Source organism: Hyla sarda, chromosome 5, assembly GCF_029499605.1.
Source record: "Hyla sarda isolate aHylSar1 chromosome 5, aHylSar1.hap1, whole genome shotgun sequence".
Classification (NCBI taxonomy): domain Eukaryota; kingdom Metazoa; phylum Chordata; class Amphibia; order Anura; family Hylidae; genus Hyla; species Hyla sarda.
In genome coordinates, this window is record NC_079193.1 from 231827621 (window position 1) to 231841964 (window position 14344).

The window sequence follows — 14344 nt, forward strand, 5'->3', positions numbered from 1 at the left end:
TACCACAAACTGCACCCTCTGAATATAATACTACCACACACTGTGTTCTCTAAATTTAATGCTACCAAACACTGCACTCTCTGAATGTAACTTGCTGTGCATTACACCCTCTGAATAAAATACCCAAATGTTTTGTGGCCCATAAAAAACGTACCACCCCAGAAATTCCTCATCATATGCACTATACTTCTGAAATGCAGAACACTCTGTGCCTTTACATATAGTAATAATGCCCCATCTTGTGCCCCTACATATAATAATTATGACCCGTCCTGTTCCCCCCACATAATAATAATGCCCTCTGTCCTGTGCCCCTAACATATATTGCCCCCTGTGCTGTGCCCTTCACATATAATGCCCCCGTTCTTTGCCCCTCACATATAATGCCCCCATCATGTGCCCCTCACATATAATGCCCCCTGTGCTGTGCCCCTCACATATAATGCCCCCTGTGCTGTGCCCCTCACATATAATGCCCCCATCCTGTCCCCTCAGGGGGCATTATATGTGAGGGGGACAGCACAGGGGGCATTTTATGTTTGGGGCACATGAAAGGAGCATTATTTGTGAGGGGCACAGCACAGGGGGGCATTATATGTGAGGGGCGCATGACAGGGGCATTATATGTGAGGGGCGCATGACAGGGGCATTATATGTGAAGGGCGCATGATGGGGGCATTATATATGAGGGGTGCATGATGGGGGCATTATATGTGAGGGGTGCGCGATGGGGGCATTATATGTGAGGGGTGCATTATGGGGCATTATATGTGATGGGCACAGCGCAGGGGGCATTATATGTGTGGGGCAAAGCACGGGGCATTATATGTGTGGGGCACAGCACAGGTGGCATTATATGTGTGGAGCACAGCACAGGGGGCATTATATGAAATAATGCCTCCTGTGCTGTGCCCCTCACATATAATGGCCCCTGTGCTGTTCCCCTCACATATAATGGCCCCTGTGCTGTGCCCCACACATATAATTTATGTGTGTGGGGCACAGCACAGGGGGCATTATATGTGTGGAGCACAGCACAGGGGGCATTATATGAAATAATGCCTCCTGTGCTGTGCCCCTCACATATAATGCCCCCTGTGCCCCACATATATAATTTATATGTGTGGGACACAGCACAGGGGGCATTATATGTGAGGGGCACAGCACAGGGGGCATTATATGTGAGGGGCACAGCACAGGAGGCATTATTTCATATAATGCCCCCTGTGCTGTGCCCCACACACATCATTTATATGTGTGGGACACAGCACAGGGGGCATTATATGTGAGGGGCACAGCACAGGGGGCATTATTTCATATAATGCCCCCTGTGCTATGCCCCTCACATATAATGCCCCCTGTGCTATGCCCCTCACATATAATGCCCCGTGTGCTGTGCCCCAAACATATAAATTATATGTGTGGGACACAGCACAGGGGGCATTATATGTGAGGGGCACAGCACAGGGGGGCCCCCTGCCATGTGCTCTTCCCATATAATGCCCCCTCTGCTTTGCCCTACACATTAAATATTCTCTTTTTCCAAGTTTTTAAATCCCCCTCCCCCGCCCCCTCCTCCTGTATATAGTTTCCCCAAATCCCCTGTTCCCTGTGCATACTCTTCACTACTTACAGTATGCGGGCTGCAGGGACAGGATCTCCGGGCGCCGGCGCGATGATGTGGATCGCGTCCTCTAGTGGATTGCGTCCCCGCAGCTCGCACACTGTAATCACAGCGTGTGAAAGTTCAGTGAAAGGTGGAGCTGGAGCTTACAGCTTCGGCTCCTCCATGCAAGGTGGTGGGGCGGGTGCTGCGTGCGGCAATCTCGGGGGGGGGGGAGGGGGGCAATTGCCCCGTTGCCCCCCCCCCCCTGGATCCGCCACTGGAGTGTATATGATATGGTCAAAAAAGGGAGTGCTTCTGTAATGAATATACTGTATCTCTAGGTAAGTGAATTGTCCCTGACTGTCAATTGCACCCACTAATCACCAAAGCAGACATCCAGATCTATAAAGTGGATACTGCACTCTGTATGGCCTTACCCTTAAAGGGGTACTCCGGTGAAAAACACTTTTTATAAAATCAACTGGTGCCAGATAGTTATACAGATTTGTAAATTACTTCTATTTGAAAATCTTAATCCTTCCAGGACTGTCCAGAGCAGGAGAGGTTTTCTATGGGGATTTGCTCCTGATCTGGACAGTTCTTGACATGGACAGTGGTGTCAGCAGAGAGCACTGTGCTCAGACAGAAAATAAATGAAAAAAGAAAAGACCTTCCTGTGGAGCATACAGCAGCTGATAAGTACTGGAAGGATTAAGATTAAAAAAAAGAGGTAATTTAAAGATCTGTTTAACTTTCTGGCACCAATTGATTTAAAAACAAGTGTTTTTCACCGGAGTACCCCTTTAAAGAGGAACACAGTACATATCCCCTTTCCACAGGAAAGGGGATAAGTGTCTGATTGCAGAAGGTCTGACCACTGGGACCAAATCCTCCATAATTGACCCCATTATGAAAACTGCACTAAAAATGTACGCTACAGATCTCCTTTAATATACCCGAGTATAAGCCGAGTTTTTCAACACAATTTTTTCGTGCTGAAAACGTTCCCCTCGGCTTATACTCGAGTGAAGAAAAAAAACCGCAGGCATACTGCTGGGGGTGGCGGGAAGGATGGGCCAGGCCATCCATCGCACCCAACTACGCTGCAGGGACCGTCCGAATTCCAGTGGGGAGGGTGAGCTGCATTGACCCAGCCGCACAGGGACGTCCGTGCGCAGCAGACGTCCATGACATCAGGGGCATCCCTGCGCATGGACGTCCCTCCGCAGCATCATCAATGCAGTGTCACTAGTACAGGGAAGGCCTGGAGCGGAGAAGAGGGCCTCCCGGTCCAGATGGACAGCCCACACCGGCTCAACTCTCCCCTTGGAATTCGGACGGTCCCCGGAGCTTAGATGGGCGACGATGTATGGCTGCTAGGGAAGGACCAACAGAGCTACAACTGGGGAAGTGAGTAGAGAACAAGAGAGGTGGGTATGTATGATGACGAAGGTCTAGATGATGACAGGGGCGATGAGGGGGGTCTGGATGATGACAGGGGGGATAATGGGGGTCTGGATGATAACAGGGGGTCGGGATGGTGACGGGGGGGGGGGGGTGATGGATGACAGGGGGAGGGTGGGATGATGTATTTTCCCCCCTAGGCTTATACTTGAGTCAATAAGTTTTTCCCAGGTTTTTGGGGTGAAATTAGAGGCCTCGGCTTATATTCCGGACGGCTTATATCAAGAATATACGGTACTCAGAAGAAATGGGGTTACAAATTTTGGAGGGCATTTTCTCCTATTAGCCCTTGTGAAAATGAAAAATTTGGGGTAACACCTGCATTTTAGTGAAACAAAATCTAATTTTTCATTTTCACATCCCACTTTAACCCCTTAAGGACTCAGGGTTTTTCCGTTTTTGCACTTTCGTTTTTTTCTCCTTACCTTTTAAAAATCATAACCCTTTCAATTTTCCACCTAAAAATCCATATTATGGCTTATTTTTTGCGTCGCCAATTCTACTTTGCAGAGACATTAGTCATTTTACCCAAAAATGCACAGCGAAACGGAAAAAAAATCATTGTGCGACAAAATCGAAAAAAAAACGCCATTTTGTAACTTTTGGGGGCTTCCGTTTCTACTCAGTGCATAATTCGGTAAAAATTATACCTTATCATTATTCTGTAGGTCCATACGGTTAAAATGATACCCTACTTATATAGGTTTGATTTTGTCGCACTTCTGGAAAAAATCATAACTACATGCAGGAAAATTTATACGTTTAAAATTGTCATCTTCTGACCCCTATAACTTTTTTATTTTTCCACGTAAAGGCCGGTATGAGGACTCATTTTTTGCGCCGTGATCTGAAGTTTTTATCGGTATGATTTTTGTTTTGATCGGACTTTTTGATCACTTTTTATTCATTTTTTTAATGGTATAAAAAGTGACCAAAATACGCTTTTTTGGACTTTGGAATTTTTTTGCGCGTACGCCATTGACCGTGCGGTTTAATTAATGATATATTTTTATAGTTCGGACATTTACGCACGCGGCGATACCACATATGTTTATTTATTTATTTTTTTTACACTGTTTTATTTTTTTTATGGGAAAAGGGGGTGATTCATACTTTTATTAGGGAAGGAGTTAAATGACCTTTATTAACACTTTTTTTGACATTTTTTTTGCAGTGTTATAGGTTCCATAGGGACCTATAACACTGCACACACTGATCTTCTATGCTGATCACTGGCGTGCATTAACACGCCTGTGATCAGCATTATCGGCGCTTGACTGCTCCTGCCTGGATCTCAGGCACGGAGCAGTCATTCGTCGATCGGACACCGAGGAGGCAGGTAAGGGCCCTCCCGGTGTCCGATTAGCTGTTCGGGACGCCGTGATTTCACCGCGGCGGTCCCGAACAGCCCGACTGAGCAGCCGGGATACTTTCAGTTTTACTTTAGAAGCGGCGGTCAGCTTTGACCGCCGCTTCTAAAGGGTTAATACCGCACATCGCCGCGATAGGCGATGTGTGGTATTAGCCGCGGGTCCCGGCCGTTGATGAGCGCTGGGACCGAAGCGATATGATGCAGGATCGTGGCGCGATCCCGCTTCATATCGCGGGAGCCGGCGCAGGACGTAAATATACATCCTGCGTCATTAAGGGGTTAAGGAAAGTTAATCAATCACCTGTGGGATGTTAAGGCTCACTATACCCCTTGTTACGTTCCTTGCAGGTGTAGTTTCCCAAATGGTGTGCCATGTGTTTTTTTTTTTTTGCTGATCCGGCACCATGGGGGGATTCCCCCCCCAAAAACCATGTCAGCAAAATTCGCTCTCCAAAAGCCTCTTGTCGCTCCTTCCCTTCTGAGCCCTCTGGTGCACCCAAAGAGCACTTTACATCCATATATGAGGTATTTCCTTACTCAAGACAAATTGGGTTACAAATTTTGGGTGTCTTTTTCTCCATTTACCCCTTGGGGCTACAAGAACATGTAGTTTTTTAGTGTAAAAAATGTAGATTTTGAGTTTTCTCCTCCAATTTGCTGCTATTCCTGTGAAACACCTAAAGAGTTAACAAAGTTTCTGAATGTCATTTTGAATACTATCCTTTGGATAGGGGAAAAGATGTCTACCTGCATACCTGTACGCCCTTTGTCCTGAAGGGGTTAAAAAATAGGAAAAGAAAAGTGATTTAAACCTCCAATAGGGAAGGGGTTTATTCACATTTATTAAAGGGAACCAATCATCAGCTTTTATCCTATATAATGCTTGGTAAAGCGTTATATAGGGTAAAATTGTTGTCCTCACCATCCCCGGGGGACGCTCCTGCCTCCAGGGATGGGGAAGATATGACGTTATAAACTAGTCACCGCCACGGCCGTAAGTAGTCACCTGGGCGGGGAGCTCCACTCACCTATTCCCGTTCTTCCGCCGGCAGCGACGCCCCTCCACTTGATTGATGGGCCGCATCATTGTTCCACTCACTGAACAGACAAAGCAGAGCGATGACGCTGCCCATAAATCAAGCAGAGGGGGCGTCGGCCGAAGAACGGGAGTAGGTGAGAAGAGCTCCCCGCCCAGGAGACTACTTACGGCGGCGGCGGTGACTAGTTTATAACTTCATATCTTCACCATCCCTGGGGGCAGGAGCGTCCCCCGGGAATGGTGAAAATAAAGATTTTACCCTATATAACGCTTTGCCAATCTGATGATTGGTTCCCTTTAACTTTTTTTAGGCCCCATAGGGAACTATTACATGCAGTCTTTAGATTGCAAACATTGAACAATGCTGTTCCATAGAACAACATTGATTAGTGTTATCGGCGCTCTATTAGAACAGGCTGCTGGGGCTGCCTGCACTATTGGAGTGCTGGTTGAACAGCAAGGAGGCAGGTAAGGGCCCTCCCGCTGTCCTCTTAGCTCATCGGGACCCTGTGATGTTGTCACGGTAGTCTCTATCAGCCCACGGAGCTAGCTGCGATAAGGTTTTTCTCGTTTTATACACCACAATCAACTCTGATTGTGCCATCTAAAGGGTGTTACAGTAATGTAGGGAAAGGGTGTATTTCCCAAGCTGATCTTGGGGAAACCTTTACCTGGGGCCTAATTAAAGGGGTAATCCGATGGTAAAGATTTTTGGCTATATTGCATCTTCTTTTAATGTTCTTGTTTTTTGCAATTGACATGTATTATATGTTTGTGTAGCATGTTTTTTTTTTTTTCTTATCTGTTTGTGGGCCAGGAAGTTCTGTAGTTCTGTGTTGGATCTCTTACTGTTGTCCACAGGTTAGGATTAGGCTGTGGACAAGATGTCATAGTTATTTTTTTCTCTGTTCTTTTAGAACTGCATGAAAGAGATAGGCCACGCCCCCTCATCTCCCCCTCCTGGAGGACACAGGTGTGCATGAGAAAGAGGCCACGCCCCTCATCTCCCGCTCCTGGAGGACGCAGGTGTGCATGAGAGAGATAGGCCATGCCCCCTCATCTCCCCCCCCTGGAGGACGCAGGTGTACATGAGAGCAAGAAGCTCCTACACAGCTCCTCATCTCCCCTCCCCCTGCTCTGTCTGCAGGATGCAGGTCTGCACTGAAAGAAGCCAGGGGAGATAAGAGTGTTATGTGAAGGGGAGGATAACAAAGTGCACAGGCTGGGGATGTATAAATTGCAGGGGAATAAATCTCGGACTGGGGATGATTTCTATGTGTGAAGGGGGGGGGGGGACTCCTGAATGATACATGCTGGGAGTTGCCTAAACAACAAGAATAGAAATTAAACAAAACAAATAGGTTAAGTCAAAAACGGAAAAACACGTTGACCACCGGAGTACCCCTTTAACCCCTTAAGGACTCGTGACGTACGCGTACGTCATGAGTCCCGGTCCTGCGATATAACGTGGGGTCACACGGCGACCCCGCATCATATTGCGACAGGCCCGGCGTCATAGTGAAGCCGGGACACGCCGCTAATAGCGCTCAAAGCTGAGCCGCGTGGCTAAAAACAAAAGTGAAAGTGCCCGGCTTGCTCAGGGAGCTGTTCGGGATCACCCCGGTATAATCGCGGCATCCCGAACAGCTGTAGCACAGGAGGAGGTCTTCTTACCTTCTCCTGCGCTGTCCGATCGCCGAATGAATGCTTCAAGCCTGAGATCCAGGCTTGAGCAATCAATCGCCGAAAACACTGATTGATCCATTCCTATGGAGATGCATCAATCAGTGTTAAAGATCAGTTAATGCAATGTTATAGCCCCCTATAGGAGCTATAATATTGCATAAGAAAAGTGTAAAAAAAATTATTAACCCTTTGAATTATCCCTTCCCCTAATAAAAGTTTGAATCACCCGGCATTTCCAAGAATAAAAAAAAACTGTGTAAATAAAAATAAACATATGTGGTATCGCCGCATGCGGAAATGTCCGAATTATAAAAATATCCCGCTTTTTAAACCGCATGTTCAATGGCGTACGCGCAAAAAAATTCCAAAGTCCAAAATAGCGCATTTTTGTAAAATTTATCAAAAAGTCTGATCAGAACAAAAATGGTACCGCTAAAAACTTCAGATCACGTCGCAAAAAATGAGCCCTCATAGCGCCCTGAACACAGAAAAATAAAAAAAAGTTATAGGGGTCAGAAGATGACCATTTTAAACGTATAAATTTTCCTGCATGTATTCATGATTTTTTTCTGAAGTGATACAAAATCAAACCTATACAAGTAGGGTATCATTTTAACCGTATGGACCTACAGAATAAAGATAAGGTGTTATTTTTGCCGAAAAATGTACTGCGTAAAAACGGAAGCCCCCAAAACTTACAAAATAGTGTTTTTTCATCAATTTTGTTGCACATTGATTTTTTCCCCGTTTCACCATAGATTTTTCGGTAAAATGACTAATGTCATTACAAAGTAGAATTAGTGACGCAAAAAATAAGCCATCATATAGAATTTTAGGTGAAAATTTGAAAGAGTTATGATTTTTTAAAGTTAAGGAGGAAAAATTAAAAATGAAAAACGGAAAAAGCCCTGCTCCTCTATCAACATGCTGGGCGGGCAGGGGATATAATTAGATGGGGGGTGCGGCTTTTTGCTTGCCGCGCTCCCTATACATGTGTTATCTCGGCGGCGCTGGGCGGTTGCGGCAACAGGCAGAGCGGCGCCCACCTCGAGAGGGCGCTATAGGTGGCCGCCTACTTTTTCTATAAGCAAAGCCGGCCCTGTGTACAACTTGTCCCGTAAATAAGAAGCCCTAACACAACTTCAGAGGTAAAATAAAAAAGTTATGGGTCTTAGAATGTAAGGAGCAAAAAAACATGAGCCAAAAAAAACTAAAATTGCTGGGTCATGAAGGGGTTAAAGGAAAACTGACAGGCTCTTCACCCGCACTTAACCCAATACCCTGGGTTATAGTGCAGATGAACAGCATTACAACCAGGGATCACTTACATAAATTGGTCTAGTGGATCAAAAGTTCTGCCTCCCAGTATCTGCATTGCTACAGCTCTCCTGTGCACAATGGAGGTGGGGAGCCGGCTTGCCGAGCTCCCCTACCTCCTCTATAGGCAGTGCTATGCCTGTCCACATTGCAAGTTTTATTTACTGGTATAGATAAGAAATAAAAAAAAACTAAATAATGTTTAAATGTAATGTAAGCACTGTGTATTAAAATATACTATGCAATATTGATTTAAGCATTTACATTCATAAACTATTGTCTTGCATCTGTATACTGTACTTCCAAAATCTTTCACATGCTATATTGTCATGCTTCTCTTAAGAGATAAATAGTGATATTGATGTGGTTCATACACATGTGGCTACAAAGTTAAAGTCTGTAAAAGCAATACGTAAATTAAACTAATAACTAAGGAGAAATTAACTGATCTTTGATCACATACATCTTCAGTAATAGCGAAGTCATGCATAGCTTTGAAACTCTCTTGTTGCAGCATGTGCCTCAGGCGACTACTATAAAAGCTCTCTGCTTGCTCACTCACCCACCTGCCATCTGGCCTATCTCCTCCTTACCCTGTAGAAACAAGCAAAAACCTGAAACCATCAACAGGTGCTTTGATCCTGACAGCATGCAGTATATTTATTTTCTAAAAAAGAGAAAACACCAGATTGGTTTCTACTGGTTTCAGTTTTCACTGTTTTAGTTTTCACTGTGACCCAGCACTCATCCCCAGGGGACAGAGCCATTATGGTGACCGCAATGGTATATTTACAAGCTATAAAAGTATGTATCATATTGCATCTCACCATTTCCAGTAAATATAATAATATTATACTGAGAAAATAACACCTCTTTTTAAAAAGAAATGTTTAAATATTAGTTTCCAATTGGAGCTCTAGTGGACAGTACAGGTAAGATGACATATAGGCTAGATTTAAGTACTGAGATCACGCATATACTGGACCTGTCATGTACTAATAATATGAGCATCTATTTTGTGGGGTTCACCATTGTGTAAGTTTCCTAATATTCATGATATTCATGAGGTCCTGGTGTATTGAGATCAACTATGCATAGATGAGATGCTCACTACAAATATGTCATATACAGTATGGGGGAGATTTATCAAAACCTGTCCAGAGGAAAAGTTGCTGAGTTGCCTATAGCAACCAATCAGATTGCATCTTTCATTTTTGAAAGGCCCTTTTAAAAATGAAAGAAGCAATCTGATTGGTAGCTGTAGGCAACTCAGCAACTTTTCCTCCGGACAGGTTTTGATAAATCTCCATGTGTTTTCTATAATTTTCAAACAAATCTTATATTGGTCTTGGAGGCAGCTTAGAAAACTTTGGAGCCAGTAACTGCATATTCTGAAGAAAATAATAACCTGTCACATTGAGATTCTGATGGTTGTCTTTCAGTCACTCACTAATATTAAAGCTGTAATATTAACATATAACATTAAAGGGGTACTCCGGTGCTTAGACACCTTATCCCCTATCCTCAATGCAAGCCTACGTGAGGGGGCGTGATAGCTGTCACACCCCTCCCATAGACTTGCATTGAGGGGCGGAGCGTGACATCACACGGGGGCGGAGGCGTGACGTCACACGCCGCCCGCCCTGTAGTCGCCGGTAATCAGACCCGGAGCAAACACGCTACGGGGACTGATTACAAACGGGGTGCCGCGTGCAAGATCACGGGGGTCCCCAGCGGCGAGACTCCTGCGATCAGGCATCTTATCCCCTATCCTTTGGAGTACCCCTTTAAGTTAAAGTCAAGCTAGAATCAGACAGTTGGTATATCATCACAAGGATTTGTTATTCACAGAAATACCTGGTTACTTTGTATGTCATGTTCACCATGACATACAAGGCCATCCCCCCCCCCCCTCCATATATCTCTAACCTCATCTCACGATACTGTCCCTCACGTAATCTCCGATCCTCTCAAGAACTGTGTCCTTCCCTTGTCCGCACCTCACACACCTGTCTCCAAGGAACTCTCTCAAAGACACATCTGGCTCTCACCCACCATCAAGATCTTCAAAAGCAACCTAAAGACCAATCTCTTCAAGAAAGCCTAAGACCTACAATAACCCTATTGCCACTGCACTGTAATATAAATGGCTGCTCCCTAACTTCTCACAGGTGACCAGCTGTCCCCTTTACCACTGTTTCACTCTCTTTCTCCCCCTCTGTATCAGTCTGCAATTTACTGTGTCACATTCACTCTGTCATGTATTTTGACCCTTATCAAATGTTATATGCCTTGGAACCAAAGGTGCTATATAAAATAAGTAATAATAACCTTTTCTATTACTTAAATAGTACCTCTCATGATCTTGTAAAATTTTATAATCCTCCCATTTCACTGCCCCCCTCATGATAAACCACCCCCTGCCTTTATTTTTATTATTTGTTAGTTTTCTACCTTGATATTGATCTGTATATTCTCCTCAGTGTCGGTCAGACTCAAAAACTGGGAAGGGGCGTTACCCAGCAGGCTGTGACATCATCTGAAGCCATACAGGGGAGAACTTCCTCCCTCACTCTGCTACACACAGCCCAGAGAAGTTCATTGTGAGATGAGCTCTGATTGGATAAGGCTGCACCCCCCCCCCCCTCAGCATTTCCTGATTTTGGACTTCTGCCAGGCCAGCAGAAGTCCAAATCTGTGCAAGAGATGGGGGAAAATGTGCTCTGGACAAGTAGTGAGACACCTAGTGGCAGCTTTTTTTAAACACAAATAAAAATATTTTTTTTAGCAAAGTACATTAAAATGGACCAGTAAAAGTTATTTCAGTTAATGGTACATAGCCACACAACAGAATTCAGGTTCTAGTCTCAGTTTTACTGACGCCGAAATCAAGATTAATGCAGCTGAAACATCAGCCACATAAATTCCACGTGTGAACACAACAGCAGAATCCCTTTCAAATCAATGGGACTCTGTTTTAGCGGAATGACCATGCAAAATATTCCTGCGGAATTTCGCATGGACATTCCACCGTGTGAACATACCTTTAGAAGTTAATGGGAGCTGCATAAACAGTGTACTACTGCACTACAACCTACACTGCTAATGTCAATCTATTTATATAATACTAGAAGTTACATAAGCAGAACATTTTTTGGTACCTTCCTGCTTATGAAACTCCCTTTAATGTCTATGGGGCCAATATGTCACCCCCAATTACAGAGGAAATGAGTCATACTAAAAATGTATTCTAGTGTGAGGCAGGGTAATGCTCTGGGCAATGTTTTGCTTGGAAACCCTGGATCTTGAAATTCATGTGGCTGTTACCTTGACAAGTACCACCTATTTAGACAGACAGGTGGCAACAGTATTCAATAATGGAAGTGCTTTTTTAAGGCAAACTGCTATACTACAAAAATTGTTTGGGGAATGTGACATAGAATTCGAAGTGTTGACTTGGCCTCCATATTTCCCAAATCTCAATTCGATTGTGCATTTGTCAGATATGCAAGACCAATGGCGGCCATTCCTTGCAAATTTAAAGCTTTTAAAGGATTTAAAGCATCTGCCCCTAACTTCTTGGTACCAAATATACTATTGGACACCTCAAAGGTCTTGTGGAGGCAAAGCTGTTTTAGACCCACTAGAGGATGTACCACAATATTAGGTGATTTTATTGTAATAAATGTTTTTTATACATAACATCTTATCCCCTATGCACAGGATAGGGAATAAGTGTCTGATCGCAGGGGGTCTGACTGCTGGAACCCCGTGATCTCCTCCCTGATGCCCTAGCTCTCCTAGTGCACAGAGTGATCTCCGCTCCATGCAAGGAGAATGCACAAAGCTGTGGTCAACATGCCCCCTCCATGCATCTCTATGGGAGAGCTGTAGATACATGAGCACTGTATCTCAGACTCTCCAATAGAGAGGCATGGAGGGGGCACTTCGACCACGGCCACTCTGAGCAAGAGAAGAGCCGGTGTTATGAACACAAATGTTCAGGAGATTGGAGTCCCAGTGCAGAAGATTGCGGTCCCAGTAGTGGGACCCCACATAAACCCCCCCTCACAATCAGACATTAGAGGATAAAATGTTATGTACCAGAGTTCCCCTTGAAGTGTGTATGATATTGATAGGATGATAATGCACATATATACTGGGAAATATTTGTTATTGTGTAGATCACTAAGGTCTTTAAATGCACACCAAAGTTAATAATCCTATATGGCTATACCACCATATGTTTCAACACCTGGTAAGTGACAATATAGCCTAGTTGTAAACATTATGATCTCTGCTAAACAAACAATACCATATTGATAGGTGGCTGAGTTAACAGTCAATAACCTATGTTCTATTGCTTTTAAAAAGTTGTCTGGCTTCTTTTTAACACATTTATAGAGCCACACTGCATTGATTGTCCACAAATCACAAGCTTCAAGTCACTATCAAACTAGGTAAGTATAAGGGTACGTTCCCACCTGGCATATATGCAGCTTATTTCACACTGCACAAAATCTGCAGCAGTAGCGGAAAAACGCTGCATATCCCTCGCTCACCATACACACAAGACTTTCCGGTGGCAGCCCTATGTGTGTTGTGAGTCACGCCGACACTCACTACTCACATAGGGCTGCCGCCGGAAAGCCTTGTGTGTATGGTGAGCGAGGGTGCGCAGCGTATTTCCCGCTGCTGCTGCAGATTTTACACCCCCTCCATTCATATCGATGGGAGGAGGCATGATGGCTATGTAATAGTTGTCACGCCCCCTCCCATAGACATGAATAGAGGGGGTGTGGCGTGACATCACGTACACTAAAGCTCCAAGCTTCCGTGTTCAGAAAGCCACGGTGACAGCCCTTAGAACAGACCCTGGGCAAGATTTTCTTTGTCCCCTCACTCCCACCCCATTTCACCAGACACAATACTCATGAAAGCAGCAGATTTACATGTTTCAAGTGACAATGACTCTATGGATTAAGAGTCCTTGAGACTTGAAACATATAAATCTGCTGCTTTCATAAGTATCGTGTCTGCTGTCCATGTCAAAGGCTAGAGATTTTACCTGCTTCAATAAAAGTCAAGTTTATCGCGATTTGCACAGATACGGAAGCTCAAATCGGCTGAAATTGTATTTGTGCACGGAGAGGTACAAACAGGTACGGAGTCATTAACTTATATGGGGCTGCAGACCCGATCGTAGTCAGCTAGTGACTTCGATCTGGTCATTTTCTCAGGGGTTCCGATTTTTGACATGGACTGAAAATTGTGGCAGACCACGATTTTCATTCCGTGTCAAAAATCGGATCCTCTGAGAAAATGACCAGATAGTAGTTACTAGCTGACTACGATCGGGTCCGCAGCCCCATATAAGTTAATGGATCCGTACCTCCCCGTGCACAGATAAGTTTTCAGAGGATTTGAGCTTTCAAAATCGTATCTGTGCATCGGATATTCAAATCGCGATGTGAACCCAGCCTAACCTTGGATAAACATCTGATCGCAGGGGTCCGACCGCTGAGGCCCATTACGATCTCCAGAACAGGGCCCTGTATTTACCAGTGGATGGAGCTGCATGTTAAAGAGTGTGTTATAGATTTGTTTGCAACTTTTTAACATCCACACTTTCACAGTATCGTAGAGATTTATCAAAACCTGTCCAGAGGAAAAGTTGCTGAGTTGCCCCTAGCAACCAATCAGATCGCTTCTTTCATTTTTCAGAGGCCTTTTCAAAAATGAAAGAAGCGAGCTGATTGGTTGCTATGGGCAACTCGACAACTGTTCCTCTGGACAGGTTTTGATAAATCTCCCTCTTTGTGTCTACTTGTGGTAATCTTTTTTTGGCAGATGATTTATC

At 44.5% G+C, this 14344-nt stretch overlaps 1 long non-coding RNA gene across 1 annotated transcript in view; it reads right to left on the reverse strand.

Annotated features, from left to right (window-relative positions):
- The window catches only part of LOC130273861 (uncharacterized), a 28047-nt gene extending 13925 nt beyond the window's left edge, over positions 1 to 14122 (reverse strand). The window contains exon 1 of the long non-coding RNA XR_008844150.1: positions 13971 to 14122. This is a non-coding gene — a long non-coding RNA (uncharacterized LOC130273861). The remainder of the gene's footprint in view (positions 1 to 13970) is intronic.
- Positions 14123 to 14344: the final 222 nt, after the last annotated feature.